Source organism: Ambystoma mexicanum, chromosome 2p (genome assembly GCF_040938575.1).
Source record: "Ambystoma mexicanum isolate Mex_15411 chromosome 2p, UKY_AmexF1_1, whole genome shotgun sequence".
Taxonomy (NCBI): domain Eukaryota; kingdom Metazoa; phylum Chordata; class Amphibia; order Caudata; family Ambystomatidae; genus Ambystoma; species Ambystoma mexicanum.
Genome location: NC_090923.1, coordinates 1,304,401,980 through 1,304,421,184, shown reverse-complemented (window position 1 = coordinate 1,304,421,184; position 19,205 = coordinate 1,304,401,980).

The window sequence follows — 19,205 nt, the reverse complement described above, 5'->3', positions numbered from 1 at the left end:
GAGTCCTATGTTGTCCCAGCAGACCGAGTGCCAGTAATAGTAAATGAGTGTGGGGGTAATTATTATTGCCAAATCGTAGTGAGGTCAACAATTGTGATAATCAGCATTTTAAGAATAAGGGTGTTGCAATGGTCTTTTCCCTGTTCTTTGCGTTAGGCGATAAAGGGGCCAGGGGGGATATTACTGCCAGAAACCAAGAAAGGGGATGCTTTCAAAAAATGAGGGAGCGCATGGCCACCATTTGGAGTGCCACCACCGGGGGTTCGCTGTGAACCGGGAGCGGTTAGAGCAGCAGTGGAGCTCTGCCGGGCATCAGCATTTCCGTCTGGGATGCGTTTAGCCGCCGCCAGCTGTCGCCTCAGATTGCCTGCCTCAGCGGAATGGCGCAGTAGCCCTTTCACCTCTCTGACAGGGGCTAGAGTGACAGCAACATAAATCTCCATTTATAACTGTATTGCGCATTTCTGGGAGTTAAGATCCTCGCCCCGGAGTCCCTGCTCCCTGAGGGGTCCTTGACGGAGTCCTCTGCGGGCCCCCGACAGGCATTCGCGGAATATCTCCGTGATGTGAAACACCGGGCAGCGGACGTGTCACATAAAATAAGAAACTCTGCTACTCGTGTTTTTCGAAAGCTTGGAAACCTTTCACACTAAGAGCCAGTTGTATAAGTAACATTCTGTGACAACACGTTACGCCTCCTCTCTCCTGCAACCCGTGGTGAGGGGGCGCTCCGGGGATTATCGCCGCCCAGTGGCATACAATGAATTTAGATCATGCCCACGGCCTTGAAAAGCTGGCTCCGAGGCATTACGCAGTTCAGGTCAGGTCAGGTCTCTGCTAACATTTCTACTTTATGACACTTTTAAAGCAAAGCCCTGCTTTTCATGAGTTAGTAGACGATTTGAGGAAGTTTATTATGAAAAGTGTTTTTCTTGTAAGCAAGCGAAATATTATAATAATTTATTTTGCATCGCATGCCTTAAACAGTAAAAGCCAAAACATATATATTTTGTATGGATCTGTTTCCATCTCAATAGATGCGCGTGTAATTACATGAAAAATTACAGAGCAAAATTATTTGTTTCGACAGACGCTGGCTCTCGTTATGTATTTTCAGAGCCCTGAGTGTGCTCCTGGCCAGGTGTGCTTTAGTTCATCTAGTCTGCTGGTTTTATTTTTTTGTATTTGCTTGGTTGTACCTTTGCTTTTGTTATTGTCTGTTTAGGACTACATGTCCCAGAATTCAAAGACATAGCCTAGTCCGTACTTTTTACTATCCCACTACTTTTGTGGAAAAGTGTAAATGCCTCCTGCTATTAACAATTGAGGGATGCATTTACAATGGAGTCATAGGTACTCTGCCTGCTCTGATCAGGCAGGAATTTCAGGCAGATTCCATAGGAATCGAGTCCGTTAAAACTACCATGAAAATCCACGGCGCCTGGTATGGTAGCCACACTTGAGCTGCCTGGTGTGTCTGCCCTGCTGCCCAACTCCACCTGACAAATGCAGGAAAATGGGGTGGATCATTAAAATCCAATGAGAAGACACCAGTAGTAAGTAGAACCAGTCCCACCCCTCTACCTACGGGGCCAGGCCACAGTTCCTATCAACGTAGACCGTCTGCAGCAGCACATCCATTCAGGGGGCACGCAGCAGGGCCACTTTGCCCAGAACTACTCGCATTCAGGCTCGGACTGGCCTATTGTGCAATAGGGCAATGCCAGAACCAAAAACGCAAACTGCTAGTGTGGGCTAGTTTTGGAGGTCAAAGTGGGGCACTTTTTTGGCCAATGTCGCCCAGTTTGATGAGTTACTTCACTATGTGGTTGGCAGTTTTGTCCATTGCTGTGGAATAAATATCCTTTAAACTGCACTATTTGCATCACATTTGATCAGAAACCTCCCCCTTGGGTACTACGCAAACAGTCTTTCACAAAAGGAATGAATTGCCATTTGCAACTGTGGCCACTTTTTCATTGGTGCCTGAGACAATTGTATGCCATGGTCCGACCCCGCTCACATTCAGCAGTTGAAGTGAGCGGGAGCAGTCAGGAGCGGTCCTCCTCTACTTTTTAAAATGACCTTTTACAGCTCCTATACTTTTATTTTAAAAAGGAACCTTTCCGGAATGGTTTTGTTTTAAAATAAAAGTGTAGAAAGAATTTGAAACTTGCACTTTCAGTGCACTGCACTGAACGCTCCCTTAAACTGCAGGTGCACGTGTTTGGGGGGGGTGTATTGTGTGTGGGAGGGGACGTGGTGATGGGGTTTGTGGGCAGCTGGGGCAGGCCACCAGGGAACATAGTTCCACTACTTCTTTTTGTACACTTCGACCACTGCTCACATTCCTTCCCAGACATCACTAACAATCTGCCTGAGTCTTGTGGGAAGCACAAAATGAGGCAATAGAACTTTCCAGAAAGAGAGCGGGACCAGAGAGAGATCTCATTTTCATACATGTGGTCTACTAGCTGTGTTTACTTTCAGACCGGAGGTCGCCTCAGCACAACAATGTCAGGCATCAGCCTTTTCTAGCTAATTTACTACCGTTGCAGCAGACTGGCAAAGATTAATTCTAAAATGGCTGCCCAGGGAAACCCATGCAATTTAAATTTTGGGGTCTCATTTAAAAATTAACATGTAATAATGATCTGCAATTCTCAAAGGTGCAACTTATTTTGACATCATTTAAAAAAAATAAAAATTGCTGCACGATACCACTTTTTTGTGTCTGTCCTTTTCCTCCCTATAATTCCACAAATCCACGTGTACTCATGTCAATGGCATTTAACGACGAGGCGCTGACCCCCATTCGTGAATTAATAGAAAGTAAAATGGCCAGAGAAGGAGGACATCTGGCCCTACCTCCATGGAGGGGGCAAAACATGTCGTTTTACCTGAGGCTGCATAACTTCCCTGTACCAGCCCTGCTTAAGAACCACAGGGCAGATCCTGAATAGGTTGGTAAAGCATCAGCTTGTTTTTTGTTTTTGTTTTAGCTGATTGCTAGCTGTGATGAATCAACTTCGCGGGCACCAGTGGTCCCGGGATGAATATCGGTTTCTAAACTATCAATCAGCCCCACACCTCGAGCACACCAGAAGGGATCAGAACAGATTGGAAACCCAAGTAAATTATAAACCTCCTTGTCCAATTTTAGTAGCGCGGACAGAACGGCGGGCTTATCTCTGCAAGGTCGTGGATCGTTGTTCAGTAGCAACACAGCGAAAATACAATTATTACCCAATGATAAGAGGTACTGTCCTGTCAAGGTTATATAAAAATATCTACTTTATTATTACAACAGACAGTTCTGGCACACTACAAAATACACCCCACCCTGTAAAGGAACACAGAGGACAGACAGTTTCATGGATGAAAGAGATGCACTCTGGATACTGACAGGAGGGTAGTCGGTAAAGCAATCAGTCTTAACTGTTCAAGGTTATTTGGTTTCAGCACCAAGGCAGCAAGGGGTCATAAATATCACTAGGGGCCTTCAGAGATGGACCAGGGGGACAGAACCACAATGTACCTGGTGCTTGAGATGTTCCTGATGCTTGATAGCGCCAATGCGGTTCCAGGCCACTTTGCAGCTCCTGTGCCAGGATTCAAGATGGGCGACAGCTGTGGGTATCAGACAGCAGGCAGTTCAGCAAGCGAGGCTGGACCATGGCTGCAGGCTGGCCTACATAGTGGCTTTGGGTCAAGAATCGCTGTCTCTGTTCTGGGTGGTGGATCCGGAATGCTGGTTGAGGCATCTCGGACGGCTTTAGTGACGGAAGCATGACAGTGGTGCAGCCGGTCACGGTTTGAGGGCTCGACTGCCTTGAAAAAGTCCTTAAAAATGGACGCTGGTTGATGCTTTTCATGGTACTCCTTCTAGCTTCTTCGCAGGGCTCGTGTCACCCTTTAAGGCGGACAGCCCAAAACTGAGGAGAGTGTTTGCAGGCAACAGCCTTGTCCTTTATTCAGAGACTCACCGGCACTTCCGAACTAGGAAGCCTGCTGGCAGAACCTAGCAGGGCACACTGTGTGCTAGCTGGGTACCGGTTCTGGAGCTCCTGGATGGTCTGTCAAAAAAAGGGCTCAACCATCGTTTACAGCCAAATGGCCCCAGTGATTGTGCAGGCTAAGCCTACCTTAATGAGCCAATCCTGGGTCCCCACTAACAATCTTCTGTTATGCGTGTGAACATAACCAGAGTGCTCTGCAACAAGAAAGGTAAGGGGTGACAACATGTACTACTAAGTCCCACCCATCTTCCTGTCTGTTGTGGATCAAAGTATCTCTGTGGTTAATTGAGCTATCTGGGACTCCTGATCAAAGCGCAGGTCTCCCTTGAAGTTTGTGGTGAGAACAGACTTCCTATCTCCATCAAATCACATACGTCTTCCCTCTGAAAGGGGGGTCCCTGCAGGGGCTGCCTACTGTAAACAGTTGTCCCAGACATGACATTCACTGCCCTTCATACAGAGGGGTGGGAGCTAGCTCCAAGTGGATACAGTGCATATCATAGAGTCGTTAGTTTCCTGTCCCTTGTGTTAGTTCTGTGACCAAGCATCTTCGGAGGCCTGCTTTCATTTAACTCTCATCAGTATGCGCTGCCACCACACAGAACTTAGACAACAGAACAGGGTGGATCCATGGAGCCTTTGATATTTAATTAGTCTGGCCATGGCAGTAGGAAGGTGTTGCCTTCCCCCTTGCTTTGAGGTACCCATGGCTGTCACATTCCAGCTAAATGTGACCGGAAGGACTGCAACTGTAGGATGTGTCCCCCTGGAGTATACTTGACTATGTATTTGTTGTGCGGCCTGCAGGCTTCATCAAGACTGAGCACAGCATGCCATACATTCCACAAAGTGTGTATCCTTCTGCATGAGAAATAGTGCTTGGACACATACTTTCAATATGAATTTAAAAGGCTAGCTTCTTTCAGGGTGCCATGCTGTTGTACAAAATAGCCATTTTAGTTTAGATGCAATCCACATGCTTTACAGTAAGTTGTACATTTTAATAAATTGATTGCTCCCTGTCTGCTTCATTAAATGAAATATGTCTCGATTGGGCAGAACCTTTTACAAGTGTAAAGCGATTCCAAGTAAACTGGACACTGTGAAAGCGTGTTATGCTGCCAAGCCATAGCCATCATTTGTATGTAACAGCGAAAGCAAAAAAAATGGATTTTTAACATTTATGCAGCTTTACATATGCGCAGAGGAACAGTGAAATATAAGGCAACATCATAGCAAGTGAAACACTACCCCAAAAAGTGTGGCAGCCCTATCACCTAAGTTACTACTCTGTTGTTGAATGAGTTAGTTACTTACCTGTAGCTCCAGTTCTCCAGCATTGGTACATTTCATAGATTCACATGCTTTCAATATTCCCCTTCATCAGGCTGTGATTCCTCAGTTTGCCGTTGTCAGAATGGTAAAACAAAAAATGCAGTCACTAGTGCAGGGCCCTCATTACGAGTTGGACGGTCACACAGGACTGCAGGTCTGGGACCGGCCAACTCCAAGTCTGCTGGTAGGGGCTGTGATCTACCAGCAGGCCTGACCTGCCGGTAGATCAGGACCCTACCAGCAGAAAAATGCCTGAACACCAAGGAAATGGGGAGTTACCGGCATCTCCGCTGCCTGTAATATGCTGATAACTCCGGGATATTGGGCAGTGGGGACGGTGAGGTAGTTCCCCGGTCTCCCGCCGTAATTACTGGGGAACTCATAATGAGCCTCTTTTTGGTCCTCATGCCCCCCAGCCAACGGGACGTTGAGTGCCTTAGTTCTGCCCCCTTACACCATATCCAGATTCTAACAGGTTGCAGTGCTATTTATCCAAAGAGCTTGAGCCTCATAGTGGGGCACGGGGGAGGGTCGCATGTGAATCTATCAGAAATACCAATGCAGTACTGGTAATGATTCCTCCTCCAGTATTGGCTCTTTCATAGAGTTACATGCTGTGAAGTGATTTCAAAGCACTACTTTTATAAACATGCAATGAGTCCCAGAGAAAGGAAGGTTGGCAACGAGGCTCACCTTATTGGAAGAGATGTTGCTATTCCGCTCATCTCACCTCTGCATCTCCTCTTGACTGCATATACAACCAGTAATGTGTTGTAAAGGTGCGGGCACAGCTCAGGCAGTCCCTTGGCAGATATCTTGCAGCAGGATTCCTGCTTACACTGCAGTGGTCACCACAGAACGAGACAAAAAGCATGAATGCTTTGTAAGCAGATACTGTCAAAAAGGCCCAGAATAGCAGAGTTTTTGATTGCCTGGTCCGGGATGTTCGCCTGCGCCTTCCAACCTATAACACCAATCAGTAGAATGTTGGCCAACATAGATCCTGCACCCATGCCACCTAACCCTTATAGCCCCTGCCTCGGCCAGGGTACCATGGTACTCAAATATCATACTTCTGTTGCTGGGGGCACTCGGGAGCTGACCAAAGATGGTGGCACCTTTGTGAGCTCTCCTCTATAGCCTGAGGATCCTGAAGAAATCCTGGTTACCATGTAGTTCTTTTCCGTCAAAAAGCTCCAAACATATTGAGGACATCGCCATGCAGCGGCAGCCCTTACAGTACCGAGGAAATCCTTTGAGCCAGTGCAGAGCAGTACCGCACGATAGGGTGATGAAGGCACAGCTCATTTGAGCACACAGTGGCCTGTGCATCAGTGGCAACCCTCTCTTTTGGCTTACTGCACAAAAACCCAGACTCATTTAAAAGTGGAAAAGGTCGCTTTAATGTGACAGGCCAAAGCTTACAATCAAAACGCTTAACTGGCTCCATGGCCTAACAAACTAAAGAGATATTTGAACAACCAATTAAATAACTCAATCACGAAGTCCTAACCGTCGCCTGCCTCCCGAACCTTCCCTGAACCCTTAAATACCCCCCCCGGGAGGCGCTCTGCACCCCCACGGCCACTCGCTGGCCGTGTGCAGCGCCAAAAACTCCCCGGGGGGAAACGCTTCGCATTCCCCCCAGGGCCCCCCTTTTGGCTTACTGCACAAAAACCCAGACTCATTTAAAAGTGGAAAAGGTCGCTTTAATGTGACAGGCCAAAGCCTACAATCAAAACGCTTAACTGGCTCCATGGCCTAACAAACTAAAGAGATATTTGAACAACCAATTAAATAACTTAAACATTTTCATTTTTCCCCAACAATTAAATAATTAAATAACCAATTTCCTCCCTAATGATCCCTTGGATCCTACCGTCTCCTTGCCCCTTTTCCAGGCGTCCCGCTTTCTCCCAGGGGCCATGCCCCTCCAGGCTCAATACCTGTTCCCCCGGGGTGACCTGCTTGTACAAACAGCGCCACCCCCTCCTTTCCCGTGTCATTCCCCCATTGTGCTTCCCTCCCCCCACATCAAAAGGGGCCATGCCCCCGGCACCAGAAAAACCCTCCCCCGAGGAGTTATTTCTGCCCCAACCCCCCCCCCCAAATTTTCTACCTCAAACTTTTTACCCAGTCTCCCAGCCAAGAACCCAAGTCCGCCAGGTAGTGATTATTCCCATACACGGACAAGTGTACCCCATCCTCTCTAAAAATAAGGAAACCCTCATATGTTATTTCCTTATGGTCCATGACCTGCACCGCCACCGAGGCACAAAATTTTACCATTTCCCTGTTTATCCCCTTCCTGGCCCGCTCTATTGCTCCCTCACTTCTCGCTCCCCTCCAAACTCTTCGCGGCAACAACTTAGTCCACACCACCACCACTTGAGGCCACATATCCCGCACCCACACTAAGTCCCTCTTCATTTTCTTTAGCAGAGCCACCCCCGTATCTCTCACCAGGTCATTCTCCCCCGCATGCAGCATCACCACCTCTGGAACCCCATAGCGTTCCCTCATCCCTGCCAATATGGGCAGCAGCTGATCCCACCGCAGGCCCCCCAAACCGTGCCATCTCACAACCACTTCCTTGTAACTGCACCCCAACTGCCTTCCAAACACCCTTTTCTCCGCCTCTTTCCCAGCCCACTTCACAATTGAATGGCCAACAATCCAAACTTGCGCCAACTCCCCCTTCTTTTGCGCAGCATCTGAAACAGAAATTACAAAAATCGCTGACAAGTCAAAAATATTACAACAACCACATTTTGCCCACAAAGTCCTCCTCCACCTTTCTTCAACATTCCCCTTTTTCAAAATCCCTGACGTACCCCTTGTATTTCCCCGACCTCCAACGCCCCAATCTTTTCACCTTGTCTTCCGAAAAACCCAGTCTGGTACCCTCAGATGCTGCGCCCATCCTAAAAGAATGAGTCCCAAAATCCTCAGCCTTTTCTCCCACCGTCACCAGCGCCTTCCGCAATACCCCTAGCACCTGTGCCGCTGAAACCGGCGATCCATCCGCATGCTGAAAAACCAAGCCTGACTTACCCCCACAGCGCTCCTTCCACACCTTGCCTGCCTGAACTGGGCATAAAACCTTGCTCTCTCGACCCAGCAGAACCCAAGAGCCCCTTCCCTTCTGATCTGTCTTGGACCTTTTAATCTTGATGTCTAAACCTTCTTCTGTAATTTGAACATCTTCCCATTGCAGTCCCCCTACCCCCCTTTCCCCCCGACCAACTCAGAAACCCTGAAAGCCCCAAAGAATAACCATGTAAAACAAGTCGCAAACAGTTCCCCTTCCCATACCGACCAGCAAACTCTCCCCACCACCTCAATCAACCTCTGCAGCAATTCCGCCGATATCGGCCTCCTCTTATCCTTGTCCCTCTTACTCTCCCTTGCCCATCCTTCCAACATCCTACTCGCCATCTCCCCCCAACTTGGTTGAAAACCCCAAAACCATTTCCCGTAAAAGGCAATCCCTGCTAGCTTTCCTGCTATCGTTGCCCTTGACCAGCCCCTGTCCATGCACCTCAGGAGGAAATTCGTGACATCATCCCTCCTCCGCTCTTCCGCATCCCATCTACCCTTCCAACTACAAGCTCCTCCTCTAATAAAATCCTCCCAGGCCCTCCTGTATGATTTCTTAGATGCCGCGGCCAATGAACCCTCCACCAAAGCAAGCGCTCTCAGCTTCCTATCTTCCACAGCTCCTCCGGAATCTGCTGCCCCTCCTGTTCTGCATCTGGAGCCAATCCACGGAATCTCTGCCATTGAAAACGAGATAATGCATCAGCGATGCCATTATCCTTCCCCGGCACATGTGTTGCCTTAAACACCACATTCCATTCCATGCAACGCAGGACAAATTCTCTCATCAGTCTTGCCACCCTCTGATCCCTAGCTGACTGTCTGTTCACCACATGGACCACGCATTCGTTGTCGACATTGAAATTCACCTTCTTGTTTTGCAACTCCTTCCCCCACAACTCCAATGCCACTAGTAATGGAAAAAATTCAAGAAATGCTATACTCCTCCCTTCCTTCAACCACCTCGCTGGCCACTTTTCCGCACACCATTTTGCCCCCCAAAACACTCCAAAACCACCGGCCCCCGCTGCATCCGAGAGTATCTGAACTTCCCATGTCACCGGGTCTCCCTGCAACCACATTGACACTCCATTGAAACTCTCCAAGAAGCGCAGCCAAATTCTGCAATCCTCCCTCACTGCCCCCGATACTCTTATCCGATGATGTGGGCACTTTGCTCCCGCCATGGCCCTTGCCATGTTCCTGCAAAACGTCCGCCCTGGGGCCACCACCTTACATGCAAAATTCAGATGCCCAACCAATCTCTGCATCTCCACCAGCATCATTTTCTTGGCCCCCACCGCCTTTTCCAACAGTACCACCAATTTGCTCACCTTGTCGTGCGGCAAGCGTGAGGTCATGGCCACTGAATCCAGTTCAATTCCTAGAAATGTTAACACCACTGCCGGCCCTTCTGTTTTGTCTTCGGCTAATGGTACACCTAGCTCCTCCATCAATTCCTGAAACAACTTTAGCATTTCTCTGCAATCCTCCTCTCTTTTTGCCCCGCTAATGAACAGAAAATCATCCAGATAGTGCAGCACACTCCCCCACCCCGAGCTGAATGAGAAAACCCACTGTAGAAAAGAGCTGAACCGTTCAAACAAAGCACAGGAAATTGCGCACCCCATTGGCAATGCTTTGTCTATGTATATGCGGTCCTCAAACTGCAAACCCAACAACCAAAAATCCTCCGGGTGCACCGGCAATAACCTAAAAGCCGCCTTGATGTCGCACTTGGCCATGAAGGCCCCTCGCCCTTCCTTCCTTATCAGCTCAACCGCCTGGTCAACACTTGCATACACAACCCCGCATTCTTCCGGGGCAATGAAATCATTAACTGACATACCCTCCGGCCATGACAAATGATGAATCAGTCTGAACTCCCCCGGAGCTTTCTTGGGCACCACTCCCAATGGGGATATCACTAAGTCACCCGGCACATCATCAAATGGGCCCACTATCCTTCCTGCCGCTATTTCCTTGTTCAATTTTTGTCTTACCACCTCAACATTCTCTCTAGCCGACTTCAAATTTTCAGCCCACCGACGCACCCTAGGACCCTGGTAACCTAATCTGAACCCCTGACAAAACCCCGCACTCAAAATCTTAGCCTCTTCCCTATCCATATAAAATTGCAACCATTTTTCCAACACACCCACTTTAATTGGAGTAAAAGCTTTTCCCCCCAACCCCTTTTCCTGAACCTCTCCCCCTGTCTCCCTGTTGGAAACACTGCGTGAGAGGGTGTTTTCCACCACACTTGCTACACTCGTGCCTGAACCTACACAGGGTCCTTGCGCAGCTATCCTTATTGTACCCCCAGCACACTGCTGAGGACTGACCCCTGCCTCCTCCCCCTGCCCCCTCATGGGCGGGGCGACCAAGAAAGGGCCGGAAAGGCACAGGCAGCCCACTTGCTGTGTGTAATGTCGGGGCAGGCCTCGTTGGGGCCATCCATTGCAGCCAGAGATCCATATCTATCTCCCCCCAGACCGCCTGACTGTCCTCTGCCATTCTCGCTCTAAATTCCTCATCATACCTTACCCAGGCAAAGCCCCCAAAGCTCGTGAAAGCCTTCCTTATTACATCCATATATTTAAGCAGGGCCACGCAACGCTCCGGGAATTTTTCGCAATACACACTGGCATAAATGATAAACGCCGATGTCCAATTCTCAATGGTCACCGGGACCCTCGGGCGTGAAGCCAGTTCCCTCTCTTCCTCCTTAGACCCCTCCTTTGCTCTCACTTCCCTATGGAGCAATTTGAAGACATCCACAAATTCCCCCGCCTGAATCTTCTCCCTGGTCGCTGCCATCAACTGCGCCCCCAATGGTTTTGATATCCCCATGTATGGCAATTTCTTCTCCTTTCCTTTCACTTCCACCTCCTTATCTTTACCAGCTTGCACTTCGAGCCCCACTGGCTCCACCACTTTGTCCGTTTGGACCTCCACTGAGCAAATGCTCTTCTCAACCCCCTCGGCTCCAATGGCCTGCACACCAACTTCTTTCCTTACACCTTGAAGACCAGACCGTTCATCCCCTGTCCCCCTATTTGTGACCCCTCTCTGCCATGCAGATGACCATTCCCTTTCCCGCTCACCTCTTCCCACACCTGCCGCCTGTGGTCTGACGTCCACACCGATGCTCCTCCTCTCCTTTCTTAGAGGGCTCCTACTGCGGGGACAAAACATGTCAGCACACTCACCCAGCCAATAGTTCCCTTGACCCCTTTCACCCCGTCCATCCTGCACTTCCCTTTCCATATCCCACCTTGAACTTCTTCTCTCCTCCCCCCTTTCCCTTTCTGCCCTGTAATCTTCCGATTCCCATTGCCCCACATATTCCTCCCATCCAACTTCATCACCCCTTAAATACCATTGCGGATGCGAGCTCATGCCCGAGTTGAGTTGATGATCTTCTTGCGAGCCCGGGGCCTCCGCCCCGCCACTCCTTTGACGTCTTCTCGGCGGGGTTGTGGAAACCCCTGCCTGGTCCTCTTCTCTCGGGTGAGGCGTTCCGACCTCCACCCTGGAATCCTCATTGCTAGGGGCTGTGCTGCGCCCTCTAGGCTCTCCTTGCGTTGACCGAGGAGGGGCCGTACTGAAACCCTCAACCTCCACCTGACCAGCGGGGGCTGCGCAGCGCCCTCCGCCCTCACTCCTCCTACCCGGGGGGGGCCGTTCCGCACCCCACTCTACCCTCCTCAATTGATGGGGACCTCTCCCTCCTTCTCCCACCTGCACTCTTCTGCAGGTATTTACCCCCTCTTCCCCTCTGCCCTGACAGCCCCATCTGTGCCCCATCCCTGCCCCTACTGTTGTTCCCTCAAGCCCCTCCCTTTTGAGCATTCCCAGCTTCCCTAGGGCTATCATTCCCTTCCTCCCTCCCTGGCTGCCCACCCGACATCATTTCTCCCCCGCCCGCCCTCCTGTCTATCTCCCTCCTCATTTTCCTGCCCCTGGATTCCCAAACCTCCCCACTCCCCGCCGTAGGGGTGCAAGCCACCACTGCCGCGAGAGCCCCGTCTGCCGCAGCTCTACGCTGCGGCCTGCCCCCACCTACCTCTCCTTCTCCCGTTGCTTCCCCTACCGCCCCTTCCAATTGGGCCTTAGATGCCCTGCTAATTATTTCCAGGGCCTCCCTCAGAGCCCTAGCATCAACCAAACCCTTCTTGGCGGCTCCCTGTCCCACCATAGTGCCCAAATATCTGGATGTGCACTAAAAATATATAACCCTAGAAAATTAATCTAGCTAACCTAAGCTCCCGAGCCAAAATCTACCCGTGGACCTATCCCCCCACCAACAGTACACTTTGCCCCGTGTTAACCAAGCACTTGCTGACACAAAAAGCTAGAGTACCATACCCCCAAAATGCTCTTCCCAAAAAACTATTTCAAAAATGTTTTTTTATTTTTTTTATTTTATTAATTACCCCCCTAAAACTGCCCTATCCCTGCACAACCCTTACCCCGGCACAAAAAAGGCCCCCCGCGAAAAGGGGGAGCCCCAAAACCAACAGCACAAACAGAAATGGGGCTGAGATGATGCGTGTCGCACTGCCCCCTGGCTGCGTGTAAGCGCCACCGCACTGAACCAGCTGAACGGTCCCTTTCAGGAGAGAAACATTGCTCCCTCTGACACGCGACGGAGAAAGCGCATATAATTCCCCTCACGGCCGCGCAACACAGGACCCAGCGCTCCCCAATTTAATATTAGAGGAGGCCCAAGCCTGGCTGCACAATATCCTGCCCGCCCTATCAGACCATGCTCCCCGGCACCTTAAAACCTGACACCCCACCCCTGCTGCACGCTCGAAAAATTGCGTGGACAACACCCCACGACAGAACACACCGCACCGGACTGCTGTCAACGCTCGGAAACTGATACAGGTACAGTAAGGGGGGGGTACCTTATCTACGGTACCCCCGGCTATAATAATAAAATATAATAATAAAATATAACACTTTAAAAAACTGCTTTCTTACTATACCTAACCTCCCCCAACACTAACTAACCCTCTCACCTACTCTACCCTGCAGCACCGAAGGCCCAGCTACTTCAGGGAAGGCTCGGGAGCGGGCGACAGGACTGATACAATCACCAAGTCCTAACCGTCGCCTGCCTCCCGAACCTTCCCTGAGCCCTTAAATACCCCCCCGGGAGGCGCTCTGCACCCCCACGGCCACTCGCTGGCCGTGTGCAGCGCCAAAAACTCCCGGGGGGGGAAACGCTTTGCGTTCCCCCCGGGGCTCCCCTTGTGGAAACACATCAGGAGCCCCCAGTGGCAGTGAGTCTCATAGTGGATGACTGGAGTAAGACCCGATCAGCTGAACTCCTATTGCGATCAGGATGCGAACTTCCACCGGGAGGGCCCGAGAATTGACACCAGAGAGAATCTTGGATTCACTGCTGCTACGTCCGGACCAGCGCAGGTGGATTAGCAGAGAGTCGCTGGTCCTGAGAACGCCGACTGGACAGGTACCTTTGGAGGGGAGAGGAGCTGTCCTTTTAACAGCAACCCATGTGGTATGCTACTAAATATCTGCCTCTGTGCAGCCACAGACAATTGACAAATATAATCAGGCCCTAGCGGTGAGATAAACCATGAGCCCACACTGGACTGCGGGTCTGGGAGCTGTTGCCACAGTAGGGTTCCATGCACCAGGGCCTCACTTAGATGAAGGGGACGCTTTAGAACCAAGTCCTGATCAGTGTAACCCCTCCCCTTAGCAAGGGGGCAGTCAGAGGGGACCGCCCTAACATCCTTCGTGGGCAGTGGGTAACGAGACCCCTTCCGAGCTAATGAAGTTCATTCAGAGTCTGGCTCCCTGAAAAAAGATAGCCGTTGCCTGAGGATACAACCCGTTGAGGGAAGGAAATAAGCACCAGTGCAAACTCTCCTTCAAGAGTGCCACAACACCTAAAAGACCAAGGATGCCTGTAAATGCCCCCACCGCCTATACAGGATGGTCCGGGGACGATAATAGAGCTCGAGGGTGGACCTGCCGATGGTGTTAAGGAGCTCCTGATGCAACTCAAGGCTGGTATGGGCAAACTGGATAACAATATGGACACTCTCAGAAATAAAGTTGACCTGCTCCAAATGCGGCTCGATAAACAGGGTGCCAGAAACAATGAAACGGTAAACTGCACCTCTGATTTGGAGGACCCTGAAAGCAGTAGTCACAAAGAATGAAGATTTGGAGGGCCACACCCAGTGAAACAATATACTCCTGATTGGGGTGAGAGAATCGCAGACGAATGGTGCGATGGAAGAGTTCATAGAGAAATTGTGTAAAATGGTATTTGATCAGGATGATCTCACCTATGTTCATCATGGAGCACGCACATAGTATCCCAGCATCCAGACCTATTGCTGGAGCTCTGCACGGTCCATCATCTGAAGGATCCCCAACTATGAGGATCGGGAGGCAATTCTCCGGATGTCCAGAGTGAAGGGCGAATTGACTTATGACGGTGACCAGATACACATTTTTCCAGACTTTTCAGCAGCATTCCTGGCATCCAGAAGAACATTTGCATGCGTAAAGCAGGGGCTCAGAGACAAAAACTTGAAATGCTCCATGTTGTCCCTGCTAAGCTCTGGGTGCAATACGATGGCAAGATCCAGTTCTTCAACTCACCCGAAGCCATAAACTCCTTTGTTGAGAAACTTCACTGTGTGCCGCCAGGACAAGACCTGACACTAAGAGGGAAAACCACTGCTTAAGGTTGTGGTGTGTGTGTAGGGGTTCCTGGTTACACGGGCATCACCAGGGCCCGCAGATCCTGCACGGAACACTGGGTCAGGACGATGAGACTGATGAGGTGGGGAACAAGCGCAGCTATTTGACCTGCTGGTGGGGGTACTAAAGGTTTAATTTATCACAGGGGAATATGGAGGGATGGGTTTAAGTCATGAACAGTGCAAGCAACCCCATGTGTGGTCCTCTTTTGGCTGTTTGAGGAGAGGTTTCAGTCAGGCAGATTTGGGTTGTCTGAGGAGTTGCGGTGGGGAGGGGAAGTTGGGATAGTTTGTTTTTGTGTCAATTGCATGTCTGGCCGGGTTCTTGAAGAAGACTTGCACCAGAGATACATGAGACTGGTTGGATATGGGGTGGATATGGGGATGTGCATCAGCATGCAGGGACTTAAGCTCCCTAGCTGGGCGTGCCGGCGGTGGGACAGAAGGGGATCCGGCGCACACCTATATCACAGGATGCCCTTTGATGGTGATCAAGGTGGCCACCTGGAATATAAGAGGAGACAATCAACTGGCAAGACCAAACCCTTTTATCTATGAAACAACATAGTATAAACATCATGTTTTTGCAGGAGACACATCTTACACGTGCCTCAGAAGGCAGGTGGGCATCAAAATGGGGGTGTCACAGATATTATTCCACTCTGCATATGCTAGGGGGGTTGCTATCCTGGTTCAAGGGTCCCTGAGGTTTTGAATTTTGGAGGATTTAAAGGATGGTGAAGGTAGAAACCTGATTATTAAAGTACATGTGTAAATTATCCGCGTTACACTGGTGAATAGTTACGGCCCCAACATTGACAACCTGGAATTTTATAATCGGGTGCTGGAGGCATTGGCCACGATGGAAGGGTCCATGATGATATGTGGAGAGGTCTTTAACACTGTACTCGAACCTGCTGTAGACAGATCTGGTGACAAGCCTCGACCGAGCTCCAAAGCGGGCCAAAAAATAAAATACATTTGCCAGATTTACGATCTGGTGGATGTGTGGAGGTCGACGCACCATGGTCCAAGAGGCTGCACATTTCATTCCTGGGTTCACAACATGGGCTCACGGATTGACTTTTTATAAGTCTCCAGGACAAATGTGGTGCAGTTTGGAAATTGTGAAATCCTCCCACGTATGCTCTCTGACCACTTGCCGGTGACGCTGGAATGCCATGTCCCAGAGACAAAGCACAGGAAAACAGGTCGGCAATTTAAGCCTGAAGCCCTCATGGATGGGATCTTCTGCATTGAACTGCAGGATGAGATTAGTAACTCTTTTGCCCTTAATGGTGGATCTGTGAGCTCTTGTGGCACACTTTGGGGGGCTTTCAAGTGCTACATAAGGGGGGTATGCATTGCCAAATATGCTGGGGTCCTCTGAACGATAAGGAAAGAGTTGGAAGCCACTGAACGGAGGCTTAAGAGTTTAGAGGGAGACTCTCAGGTCATGCCAAAATCTGGATTCATTTCAAGTAACATTTCTGTGCAGGGTCCACCAGGTGCAGCAATATGGCGAAGGCCAAAAACCCAGTGCGCTACTGGCAAAAATGCTCGCCATGAGGGCGATACCAAAATATATAGACATGATCACACACAGGAGCGGTGTGCATCAGTTTGAAACTGTCGAGATTACCAATGCGTTTCAGGACTTCTATACTAATTTATATCTCACCAAATGGCCCGGATCCATTGCTCAAATCCAACAGTATCTGGAGGAGCTTGAACTTTACTTGTTGTCTCTTGAGCAACGTGAAATGCTTCACCGAGATGTAACAATTGAGGAAATCCAGATCAATCATGGTTTATTCTCTGGAGAAACACTACCTATAGCTTACGCAGGTCCTTTGGGCTTCTTGATGCAATCAATCAGGAAGTGCCTGCTGTCTCGGTGCTCCTCGATGCAGAGAAGGCATGCAACTTGATCGAGTGGCCTTATCTATTTGCTGTGCAGGGGAAATTGGGATTGGGGAGCAGGTTGACATCCCTGGTTGCACTTCTATAAAACTCCCCGATGGCTAGGATCACTGTGAATGGGACGCTGTCTGAGGCTCTGGTAATGGGGAGGGGGGCGAGACAAGGATGCCCCTTCTCATTGTTGCTGTTTCCTTTGGCTATGGAGCCGCTAGCTGCCCTGCTACGGGAAAACATATGCAGAGAGGTGTTCAGCTTTATTCTCATAAATGGATTATTTCACTATACACAGACGATGGAATGCTATTTATAAAAGAGCAGACAGTGAATTTAAACCCGCTAATACAGCAGGTGAACTGGGTAATACAGCAGGTGAACCGGTTTGGGGAATACCCGGGTCTGCGGGTCAATCATGCTAATTCTGTGATATTCCCCTTAACTGTGGCTACGTCCGCCTTTCAAGATAATTTCGGGTTCAGGTGGGAAATGTAGCACAGAAAATATCTGGCTATAGAGATAGCAAAGGACCCAGACATAATCTTTCCGGAAAACTACGGTAGGGCGATTGATAAACTTACAGGGCAAGTACAACGTTGCTATAGCCTTTCGCTATCGCTGGTAGGTAGAGCTGCATTGATTCACATGGTAATAGTGCCCAGATTTTTACATCTTTTTCAGAATATTCCCATGCACCCAGGGATGTATTTCACCAAAATGGCAGGGGTAGCGGAAGTGACATCACACGACCTTTAACCTCTGATGACCCCACCCCAAAGTGACATCACGGGAAGCGATGGGGCACGTGCTTTCACCCCTTGACAAAATAGGAAGTGACATCACACAGCATTGTTCCTAAGTTGTTTTGTTAAAGTGACTGAAGACACCGAGATGGAATGTCTTGTGATGATCGTAACAGAGAGAACTGCAGAGAAAAACATGCTATAACTGCAACTTGCAAAAAGCAACATACATACTCTGAAATGGATGCTTATTCTACTCTAAATGCTTTTTGGAAGTGCTTGTCTACATTGCAAATTTGAGTTGTTTAAGAGCAAACTAAATCAGTGACTTACCCCCTGAAGTGTGCTTGAAATAGACTTTTAATGAGTCTAGCAATTATTATATAGAATTCCAGAAAGACAAATTATATGTTATTCCTATTCTTTCTTATTTGGGATCACTGCTCAAAGTGTTACACTTGTGGAACCCTCTGTTTTTTTTAAGGGGCCTGAACAGGAAAACCAGCCACTCCAGAAACACAGAGGCACATGGCACTGGCCACAGCCCAGGAGCTACCATTAACATTTATTTTTGAAAACTTCTTTTTTAGGGCAGGTGTAATGTAATGTAATGTAATTGGTTATTTATAACGCACTTAATACCCAGAGGTTCTAAGTGCGGATCCGGGGATCGAACCTTTGTTGCTCCCTGTCGTCTTGCTTCCAAGGTGAGCGTGTTGTAGTTAGGGAGACCACAGGGGTAGCAAGGGAGACTTCAGGGTTCGCAGTTGTGTCCCCTGGTGACACCCAAACAACGTCCCTGCATGCACCTCACGGTTAGCTTTTCCACGCATTTTAGGGGGATCCTGTTGGAACTCCTTTGGTCAGGCAAGCAGCCGAGACTCAAGTGGGATAAACTGTCACCATCTCTTGCTGGAGGAAGCCTGGCTCGCCCAGATTTTGAGAGGCACTACTTTGCCGCTCAGGAGATTTTCTTCTCCTTTTGGTATCCCTCAAGACCGGTTAGACCACATACGCAGAGAGGGCTGTGGCTGCTCAAGAGTTACTTCAAGAGGTGGTATTAATTGGGGCTAATTATAAAGGGGGAAAAGAAAAAAATGAATGTATTTATGTGCACAGGCAATGGAACAGGATAGCGGCCAAATTAGGCGCGGTGTTCCTATATTCCCCTTTGCCACCTGTCAGATTTGTAGCTGGGATTGAATTAATTTATGAGAAGGTTTACATTAGTCTCATGGCCGCACTTTGCCTAAATACATTCAGGGACGTCTTTCCGGATGGATCCTTCGTAACTTCATAGATGCCTTTACAGAGAAAGGAGGTATCACCTAGACCTGTTC